Raw genomic sequence first — 11697 nt, forward strand, 5'->3', positions numbered from 1 at the left:
CACTTACTCTCAGGTACTGAAATCAGGCACCGTTTGATTTTACGTGAACTAATACTCGGTAGTATCGACGTGATTCGGTCGGTACCGGTAAAAGTACCGGGTTCGGTACCCAACCCTAATTGTTTGTACTTCTACTTTTACTAAAGTAAATATGTCTCTGGTTATTTGTACTTTTACTTAAGTACTGAGATTCAGTACTTCCTCCACCACTGATCAAGAGCTTGATACTCCAAAGCCTGCAGTAAAATCTCTAACCATACACACTTCTCAGCAACCACCTAACAGACAACATGAATAATGACAAAACTATTTAACTGGGGTTAATTATAGGCATTCTGGGAGGCCATTAAAAGTGTCCTTGTAATGCAGACTTCAGAAGTTCTGTGGGGGTGGGAGGAAGAGAGCGGCCGAAGCCTTGATTGATGGCCAAGGATGAGCGATTAGAGCTGTGAGCTGCTATAATATCCCCATGGCCGGACATGCTGCAGGAGCCAACCACAGCACTGTAAACATTTCACTGCATGCCAACATGCTTTACTGCCTTTAAAGGGAGGGAGATGTGCATTTAATACTAAAGCAAGCTGCTGCCAAGGCTTATTACCACAGCCATCCTAACACGTCACTACATTCATACACCCATCAACAAACACCATCCTATGTTATCATATGCACACAGACTTTCCCAGTATATAGTGGGCAAAGCCGCACATGCACAAATACAAATACAGAATCACGCAGTACATTCTAGCCCTTTAAAAATGTATTGCATGGGTGCCTGGGTACCTCACCTGATAGAGCAGGCGCCCATATATAGAGGTTTACTCCTTGACGCAGCAGACACACGTGCGGCCCTTTGCTGCATGTTATTCCCCCTCTCTCTCCCCTTTCATGTCTTCAGCTGTCCTATATAAATTAAGGCCAAAATTGCCCAAAAAATGCACTACATGTCACTTGACTAATATCAAGCCCTCTGAAAAGTGGATCAACTATTCCTCGAGCTATGTAGCTATATTTCATAGCTGTTGTGCCTTTCATGTGTACCTGCTGCATGAGCTTTTTTTGACTGATAAATAACACAGCGCCATTATGTTGCAAAGTAAAAGCCAGGTTATGCAGAGTTAAGGGCGGTCCACAACAAGAATGATAACTATAACAATAAGGATGTCAGCATCCACACTGATGAACAATAACGTTCTGTAAACACTGGCGCAAAGCACGTCCTGCACGCTCCAGGTGTGTCGGAACCCTAAAATTTATATCCCAGTTAATAATAATAACAAAAACAGGGGTGACGTTTTTTCAACCTCAATGATGATTGTCAATGTCATCTGCCATGCTCAATGTGACGTGTTGAATGTGACGCCCTGTAAATTTGGATGGATTTTGATTTGCTGTCAGTGCAGCCACTGAGCCACTGTTTTGCCCACTACATGTTATATTAAAATCACATCAACAGTAAGCAAGTATCATTAACATAGCTTCAAAATAAGTGTTTGTTATTAAAAGACTTTTGAAACCATTATTGAGTCTAGCCACAAAAGCATTTTTGTAAATCATAATTCCAAAGCTTTTAATAGTCTTTGTGACAGCGATGCTTTTAAGATTCATAGCAAAATTCCAGGACACAGTTAGTATGCACAATCAAGTGTACACAGGGAGATCAGCAGTCTGTGTTGGTGTTACCCCTAGACACAGTTGCATTTAAAGCAATAAGGAACTGTGTAATGAGAGAATGGTGTGCTATTGGCATTGTTCACTGGCAAACCTACTATCCCTGAGTTACTTTGGATCAAGGGATTGTGACAGCATGCAACCATCAGGATGAAAAACTACAGACTAAAAGGCAGGGGTTGGCACTGCTCCTGAACCCTGTGAATTGTATGAGAGCTGTATGGAGAGTCAGAAAGAAAAAAGAGAGAAATAGAGCAATGACTGCAGGTAAATAGAGAGGAGGTAGAGGAATGAAAGCGAGAGAGATAGGGAAAAGGGGTGAGGGATGGAGAAGAGAAGAGAAATTAGGTTGTTATGTATATTGCTGGCAATTCACACACGCACATTCCATCTGAGATCCCATCAGCTGTCAAATTGGGAAAGCGATGGGGATGTGAGAGCGGCAAGAATCTCAACAAGGTCTGAACTTGGCGCACCACTGAGACCTAATCAAAACACAATCACGTTCACTGCCAGAACAGACGCACACAGGCCCGCACCCATACACTCATTCTCTCCACTCACATTCATAGCCCAGCAAATGCCTAGTCACTCCCTCTCCTTTTCACACAAACACCGTTAAACAAATGTACACATAATCATGCACACACTCACAGAAAAATATTAACTTGCAGTCACACATGGGCAAACACATTCTGTCCCATGCAATCACGCTTCGGCCTGTTTCAAACCATTCGCTGCTCCAAGGCGGAGAGATGATGTATAAAACTGCCCAGTTAAATACAGGCTCTTATCTCTCGCTTTGACCCGTGACTTGAGTTTATCTCCATTATACAGTGGTTCATTTCAAAAGCTTCACCTCTGTTGGAGGTTATTGGTATGGAAGACACAGACAGGAACTGTAGTTGCATATAGGGATCAGCCCAAATGCTTCTCCAACTGAGTTTAGCCTTTCTCCCTAATGCCCCGGCCCCCTGACAGTCTATCTGCAGCCTTACAGTAGTCGAGCCCACTCACTCAGGTATGACGGCATCACGGCTGACCAGCTCCCGGTCAGCATTCTCACCGTTAATCCACACAGATAGGTCAAATGCTGACCACTAGCAAATAATAGCTTGCAGTTGGCTCTGCCAAAGCTACTGTAATGAGGGAACAGGTGTCTGAATGTAGAAAGAGTATTTTTCCTTTGAGATTTGTTCAGTTCTGTAAACTAAGAGATTCTCCTGAGTAGATGTAACTGATAAGATTAGGACTTGTATGGTTGGTGCAGTATTTGTGATAATGCTCCAGCTTTAACACAAATATTGAATGTTTTTATTTATTTTTTTAATCTTATCCAGGAGCAAAAAAAATCTTACTGTGTGCCAAGTGCATACATATGTCTGTTGCTTCATCAGGTAAGAAGTACTGACTTTGAAGCATTTTCCTATTTAATATCTTCAATTGAATTTGGCACCCTTTCCTGAGAGAACAAAGGAGGTGAGTTTCCGAGGCTCAGCTGTGTCAAGAGCCCTATCGAATACTCTTGATTTCAGCAGCAGGAGAGCAGACAATGGAGAAGCATGCTAAAGATAAACCGATGACATGATAGTGATGTACAACAAACTTGACTTTATAATACAGAAACACCATAAATAAAACAGAATACAGGACACCCTTAAAAAAGTAAACAAATGCACCCTGTGCCTCTTCCTCTCGACATGATTTACATTGCTGTAGTTATACTGATAAGTGGATCTGTCAGATAGTGAAGAAAAGTCAACCCACTTACAAAAACACTGACAGCTTGTGGGAGGTTTGTGAGTATAGCACTATTGCAGATGGACATACAGTAAGATGACACTGGAAGTGTTTCACCGAGCAAATCTTTGCCACTAAAAGCAGGGTTAGAGCTTCTGTATAAAGCACTGGTCCATTCATTAATATTGTGCCTGCCAGGCACACAAAGCTCAACTAAAAAAGTATAGGTTTCTACTAAACTCTACTAACAGGTCGTCAGTGTGACATCGGGCCTCCGGGAACAGGCAGTCTGCCAAGCTAAGAGAATAAGACCCTTCCTGGCGAGTCACTCTGAAGGAAAGGATAAATGCTGGAATCAACAACAGGCTTTAGGGGGTCCTGTGGGGCCAAAGAGCAGACTGGCAACACAAAGGAATGGGAGGAAAAAGCAAGAATACTTTGTTCAGAGAAAAGAACAGTGAATCTTTAGTACATACACACTTAGCTGTCCTTTTGAGTAGGATTAGGGGGTGCTACAGTGGAGCTGCAGATGTGCACAGACACACAGACAGAGGCCCAAAGCTTGGTATCAACTTAACACTGACACACCACGCCATGGCTTGAGAGATTACAGGGGGCTAGATGTGCCATTTCTGACATACCGTAAAGTGCAGTGTTGCCATCTTTAACACCCCTCTAACTCCTCATCTCTTTTCCTCTCATCTACTCGTCTCCTTTGCAGTCCCTTTCTGTCAAGTGGCACAGAGGAGAACGAGCCGAATGTCTGTGTCTGCTTACTGGGGCAAGTGAACATTTGAAATGACAGAGGGTGATGTTGGCTTGAGTGCTGGAGAAGATGCCTCAGCTAAGTGAAGGACCATTAGGGAGACGGTGATAAGATGCATGCATGTAGACAGGCCTACAGAGTGTTCACCTTGAACAGTCTGGTGTCATCTGAGGAGGGCGTCAAACTCCAATCAAACTCCATCGCAGCTGACAGCAAAATCAAACTGATGCCTACAAATGTGTCGAAAGGTGCTGCAACCTCCACATCCAGTTATTATTCATGCACAGTGACTCACTATTATTTTGATGCCTTCTCACTTCGGTTGGCATTCCTGTATTGGTCAACTAAGCAAAAAGCTTTCAAGAGCTACAGTAACACTGATGACCTGAAGGCTTCTTGTCAAAGAAGACACTTATATAGGCATTTAGCGATGAGGTTATGTAAACATCACAGCTTCACAACTTGTGCTGTGTGTACAGTAACTATGTCAGTTGTACTATATGTGTGTACGTGTTCGTCTATAGCTTCTGGAATACAGTAAATGTGAATGAGTTGAAATATTGCACAAGCATGTTCCTTCTCAGGAAGCTAACCTTGGTCATGTTTGTCCCTCATGGATCAAACACACATTCTCTCTTTCCTGCATCGCCTCTCTTCCCACCAGTGTTTGCCGAGTTGGACATTTCTTAAATCATTTATGCTGTTAATAACCAGCTCAGTCTCTGTGGTACAGAGCAGTCCTGTTCAAACACAGCTACGCATCTGTGTGTGTGTGTGTGTGTGTGTGTGTGTGTGTGTGTGTGTGTGTGTGTGTGTGTGTGTGTGTGTGTGTGTATGTGTGTGTGCACAGCATAGTGAAAATGGGAGTGTTTGAACAGTGAGGTGAAGGTGTATGTATGAATGTGTATGTGATTGCAGTGTGAGTTATCACAGACTAGGCAGAATTGACTGTGATAGTTGAGGGTGGGTATACGGTGGGCTCCTGTGTCAACACAGGGGAAACCACAGATTTCTTCCCACAGTGTAGGAGCTGAAGGTCACACACTGAACTATCCTGGAAAGCAAAAGTTAGAGGGAACATTGAAGCATATTATCAAAGCTTAGTTTTGTTTAACTACAACATAATAACTTCTGTATAGTTATAACCATGGTCACAAAGGCATACATAACCCAGACCAACAATATTTATACAAACACATACCATCCATCAGTAAAAGGCAACATTTAAATACAGCAATCAAGGGGTGAAAACAAACAATACAAATGTATGGTGCAATCAACAATTATCTATAAAAACACTCAGCAATTAGTCCTAATAAGGAAGTGACTGAATGTGGATCTCATCATATTCATTATTGTCATCAACAACATATTCTGGGCTTTAGTTCTCCTGTATTGTATCTATCTTTATTCTCTTTGTTACCTTCTAACAGCCGGCAAGTCTGTCTGCCTGTGAGCTCACCATATTTTCAGCCCGTCTATCTGCCTGTTTCTCAAGATGGGAGGTGCAAGGAAGAGGCGGGGCATACTCTCAGCAAGAATAACCTTGGCAAAAGTCTGATGGTTTGAGGCGAGCAGCAATATCAATAATAATGGAGAAATTAATAAGCTGGTGCATTGGCCTGAGGGTTAGACTACAGAAGGTGGAGGTGGTGGGGGAACAGTGGCGGGCTGTAAACGGAAGGTTTTGGGGGAGGAGGGGGGCATGGCTGGAGGATGGCAGGAAAGAGAGAAGGGAGAAAGGGGGGGGATCAGGCTAGTGTGGAAGAGGGGATGGTAAGTGCACGATTTCCTTAGCAGCAGTATGGTGCTGCAGTCCATGCTGTCACACGTCAAAGAGGGAGCAAATCAAAGGCAGCTCTTTTGATGAATATAAAACAGAGAGTCCTGCTGAGAAGCACTCTCCCTCCCTCCCTTTCTAATCACAGAGCCGCAGAGGAGGCGGGCTGCACCAATCCCCTCAGCCCAGCACAAAATGAAAGGAGAGCAGAAGGGGACAGAGAGTACACACGATCACAACAAAGGCTGCTTTATAATAGCAATAAACATTTGTACTCTCGAGACATCTGCACGGAATGATGGGTGCAGTGTGGCAAGATGCGAGAGAAGCTGGAATGGCATCAACACATTTCCACCCCCCACCGAACCCTGAAAAAGGGTTCACCTCTTATCTCTGCAAGTATGGTTCATGCATGTTATCTGCAAACAACAACCAGTCCACTACTCTACCACGCACTGAAGCATGTTGCTTAGCTTGCAGGGTTGTGATAAAATGTCTGATATTCTCCATAAGATGCTCAAAAAAAGCATTATCTTATAGGCATAAGTCTAATCAACCCACCATGCCTCTGAAAAGTGCTGAATGTGCTTCTGTTGAATTTGTAACATCCACTACCACAACTCTGAAAATGCTTTTCAGGTAGGATTATCACAAATTTCCATTGGCTTGTTCTCTTTTAACAGACTGGAACAAAGGCAAAAAAAAAACTTCGTACAGCATTGTACGTGTCGTCAGTATTTTAAAAAACAACGATGTGTATTGAGAGTGAAGTCCAATAACTCTCCCTATGACATGGAATTGAATGTGATATAGGCCACATCTCTACCTCTTTCATGTCTCATCTCACTGTTGAGACTCACCCAAAAGTTCTCAGGCAGCAGTCCAAAACAATTTGTACTCCTTTCCATCCTTAACTGTTACTATTGCATTTATCTTATGCCTTTTTTATTTCTACACTGTAAAAACGGATTTTGGAGGGTAGTAAATACAACACATGCAAATTGTTTAAATTTTACTGCAAATATATTAGTCAGTAAGCAAATATACAATAATGGGTAAATTCTACCTACATTACATATTTTATAACAGTAACATTTGCAGCCTAAACAAATATAAAACAATCTACCCCAAAATGATAAGTCTGCAGTTCAAAGTGAACATGCAGTCAACAGTGCTGGTTCTTGGCCAAGATCTATTGTTTCACTGGCGGGACACTGGAGTCAAGCTGTTCGGTTTAGCTAAGGTAAGATTCCTTTTTAACAGGTTGCTGTGTGTAATAAACTTATTTAATGGTTGGTTTAGAATGTATATTTGGCTTGCTTCTCTAGGCTGTTAACAAGTTACTCAATGGCAGTCTGTCATTAAAAGTTAACAAGCTACCGAGTGCCACCTAGCTAGCTAATGCCAGAGTTGAAAGGCTAACGTTAGCTTCTAATGTTACTAAAACGTAGTAATGGAGATTGTTGGAAGAAATGTTAGTTACGTTACTTCAAACTAGCTAATGTTACCTGTCGTGGCATTTGACAGTGTCACAATGTAACGTTATTGCTTTCACGTAGGCTCTAAATGTAAGCTAACTGTTAGCTAACATTACAGGTAATGTCACCTAACGTTAGCTAGGTAGCCGGATAGATACAGTAAGGTTACCTAATAGTATTGATAAGCCCCGACATTACCTGCTTTTGAGAAAATATATTTTAGGCTAACCTTAGCTACATAAAGTTTGGCTTACTCAGCTTTCATCTTACCAAATCCGTTTGTTATTTAATGTACAATACAATTGAGATAGGGGTGGATAAAAAAGGGTGAACTCAACTGTGAGGGCAGTGCAACAACCGGTCAGTCACGCATACGCTAAATACAATACACAAATACACTGTAAATGAGGTGTGTGTGTGTGTGTATATATATATATATATATATATATATATATATATATATATATATAGGGCTGTCAAAATTAACGCGTTAATTTTGCGTTTAACACAGCTGTGTTTGTTTACTTCATGTGGCGGCTGAGAAACATAATACGCCTCCATAACAGCAGGCGGCGCTACTCTGTATTGTTGCCGAAGTAATGAAAACCGGCAGCTGATCGGACGAACGCGTCACATGGGTTTGTTTTCTCTGGAAATCCAAAGCCAGACTGTCATGGCGGCCGTTCAGGATACGATCTCATATTGTACTAAAATAGTTCACTGAAACATGTTTCTGAAAACATTTTAAGCGAGAAATAGGCCGTGCAGTTGCTGAATCTGTCTTCATTTCAACTCAACAAAGGTCAGTTTAGAAGATTTTCGTCAGATTTTGAGAGACTCTAGTCACCTCATCCTGCTCGCCATTTCCGGGTGAGTCCCGACTGCCCTGCCGGCGACTGAACATAGGCTCGTTGGAGATGAACTGCGCCTCGCCTGTAAAGTAGACGAGAGCAGGCGACAGCAGCCGGGGACGGTGACAAAAATCTGCTCTCAAGTCAGACAGTTTCTAGTCGTTTCCAGCAGCCTTTAGCAGGACTAAGCCAAATTGTTGCTGCTGTTGTTCTGAAAGATATTAAACATTCTGAACTTAGCAGAACCTTTCCTTGTTTGTTTTTTTCTTCATATTTGCAAAGTTAAGTGATTTAGCATTTAAATATCCATTATTATAAGCTTCAGTCTCAATTTAAAAAAAGCGATTAATCACGATTAATTACAGCAAATTGTGCAATTAATTAGTTAATTTTTTTTTATCGGTTGACAGCCCTAATATATATATATATATATATATATATATATATATATATATATATTTTTTTTTTTTTTTTTTTTCACTAATAAGTGTAAAGAATTTGTAGAAATAAGTTAATCACTAAATGCATCATCTATTCACAGTCCCAATGTGTCGAGAGAGAAAAAGGGATGCAGTTGTTTGTCGCCTCATTGAGTACCTTGGGGAACATCAAGAAGATCTCATCCAAGATTGCTAGGTATGTTATTAAATGATCGATCAATTCAAGGTATCACATGGTTACATATAGGGTTGCCATGATACAATTGTTTAATTTCCGATAACACACACACATACATATATACATATATACATATATATATATATATATATATATATATATATATATATATATATATATATTATATATATATATATATAAATATATATATATACATACATATATATATATACACATATATACATACATATATATATATACATATATATACACACATACATACATACATATATATACATATACTGTATATATACATACATATACATATACATATATATATATATATATATATATATATATATATATATATATATATAGTACATAGAAACTGTGGATACTTGGCACAGCCACCTTTATGGGACAGACATGCCACCCCTTCTAATGTCAGTTTAGTTTATAATGAGGCAGGAGGTCTATCCACAATTAAAATCATAATGTAAATTGGTTATATTAATAATGCAGGTTTTTAAACCAACATACTTTATGCAAAATTTCTCACATTACTGCTAATCAGTTACTAAAATAGGGTTTTAAAAACATTTGAGGTGAGAAATAGGCAATAAAGTCACAGTTTTAATTTGTCACTGAATTGTATTGAGGTGCTGATTATTAAAAACAAACTCTACTTGGGTTGATTTGGCTTAACCAAGAAAACATGATCAATAAATGTATTGGGATAGTATCTTGTTATTGTCCTTAACTTAAAAGTGCATATTTTTGTTTCTTTTTTTAACATGGAGGATGAAAATGAGGACAACATGGACTAAACCATGAAGGTGCTTGTGATCCATAATCCTGCAGCCAAGGAGCATACAGCAGATGTGTTGATTGCGATGGAGGGAAACAAAGTGCTGAACGTGTGTGGAAACCGAACCAAGGCATGTGTGCTGTTGATGGGATTGATCTACGCTCTCAAACTTGAGTATTCCAAGAAGCTTGAGTATACTTAAAGTATTTCAGAAACTCTTTTGGTGCTTGACAGAGCAAAGCTGCTCAAGAAGGTCCAGAGCCTCAAAAGTAAGCTAATGATGAACTGTTTGTCACCGTATTCAGGCACAGACTGTTTCCTGGGAACTTACTGTTGGTGCTGAAGAATGCTCAATGTACAATGCAATCAGACAATTTCATCTCCCAAAGAGCAGTGTCACATTGAAATTCACTACATTCAAATAATGCATATCATCTCATGGATCAATTTTATTCAAAAGATACATATTGGTTGAGCAAGGACTGAACTCAGTGTGTTTCTGACTGGTACTAGGCTGTCAATTCATTTAACCAAAGGGACACGGTGTTGAGATGTGGAAAATGCTGTTTTTTGTTCAGGCACAGACTGACTGGTTATCTTCAACAATCCCATAAGGCTTTGCAAATATCTGCATATGTTCCTCAAACATAAAAAAATGTAAGATGTTCATGTTTGGTATAACAAACAAACTGGAATCCACATATGAAGGGTTTAATAAACTTGTTTCAGTTGAATATGCAGAGTGGAGAGGGTTCTTTTGTACCTCCTCCTGTCCTTATTTTTTTGAACATTTCATTGATTAAAAGAAATTGACATGATCAAATATCTCCTGTGTCTGACAATAATTTTTTTTAAGTAAAGTTTACCTTCCCTGAATAAGTAATGATTAATTACTCATATTGTTCAATTATTAATAACAATTATTAAGTATTAAGTGCTTACAATCAAGAGGTAATGTTACTTACTTTTTATAAGTAATCAGTTGTGTAATGTATTGAGAAATATTAGGTAGACTTTACCTAATTTCTTTTAGTGTATCATAGCTGTTAAATTTAGATATGCTTCACTCAAAACATGTGGTGAAATCTACCCAAACAGACTGAGTGCAAATTGTTACCTCACATTTATTGAGTAGATTCTATAGGTTGCTTTTTACAGTGTAATACTAAATTTTGATATTTGCATTTTTTTACCACTATTACAATCTATTTATATCTTCTTCTCATCTTAGCTGTAACTCAACCCTCAAAATATTTGATGAAGTACAATTAATTTAATTTAAAAAATAATTAAATTATACTAGATCTTTCAAACAAGTACAAATTCGCAATAGCTGGGACCATTTACGTGCATGCATCCACACATTCATGCATTAACACACAACTTCACACACACTTGACCTCAATGTCAAATTTTAGCCCCATAGGGCGAAAACTGTGGCTGACAAAAGGTTGGGGAGATTTTTGTGGACCGACCAACTGACAGAGCAAGCTATGCTAGTTGCAGCTTATCCCACCTGTTTCCGTAGCTAAACTACTTGGCACACTGCTTGTGTAAAAAATTAATTTACATACAGGAAAGTAGGAACAACTATTTGCCTATGCATAGATCAGTCACTACCACCCATGTTACAATGACTCGGGCTCCACTGCAGCGCAGTCAGGTCCATGTACATCGTCATCACTGTATCCAACCAGAGCTCAGTTTCTGTAGCACTGCCTGGCCTATCCTCCCATGGGCAGTGCTCCTCTACTGCTCTCCAGGCAGCATTAGTATGTGACATCAAAGCCCACTGCCACCCAAGCCCTGAGCAGAGAATGTGACACATGCATGGGTGTCAATGCCGTTTCACCTCCTGCCTGCTGAAGTATGAGGCAATTTCCTGCGAGTGGTGCCTGGTGAGAGAGAGCGGGAGGCTAGGCACAGCCCAGCTCTGCTGCTCTCTTTGATACTGTCAGGGAAGAGTAATGGCTCTTTGCAGCAAC

At 40.0% G+C, this 11697-nt stretch overlaps 1 long non-coding RNA gene across 1 annotated transcript; it reads left to right on the plus strand.

The window, feature by feature from the left end:
• The first annotated feature begins 7154 nt into the window (after positions 1-7154).
• On the plus strand, positions 7155-10059 carry LOC114559293 (uncharacterized). The gene is made up of 3 exons (XR_003693050.1): positions 7155-7200; positions 8828-8922; positions 9705-10059. It is a non-coding gene; the product is annotated as an uncharacterized LOC114559293 (long non-coding RNA).
• Positions 10060-11697: the final 1638 nt, after the last annotated feature.

Source organism: Perca flavescens, chromosome 1 (genome assembly GCF_004354835.1).
Source record: "Perca flavescens isolate YP-PL-M2 chromosome 1, PFLA_1.0, whole genome shotgun sequence".
Lineage (NCBI taxonomy): Eukaryota > Metazoa > Chordata > Actinopteri > Perciformes > Percidae > Perca > Perca flavescens.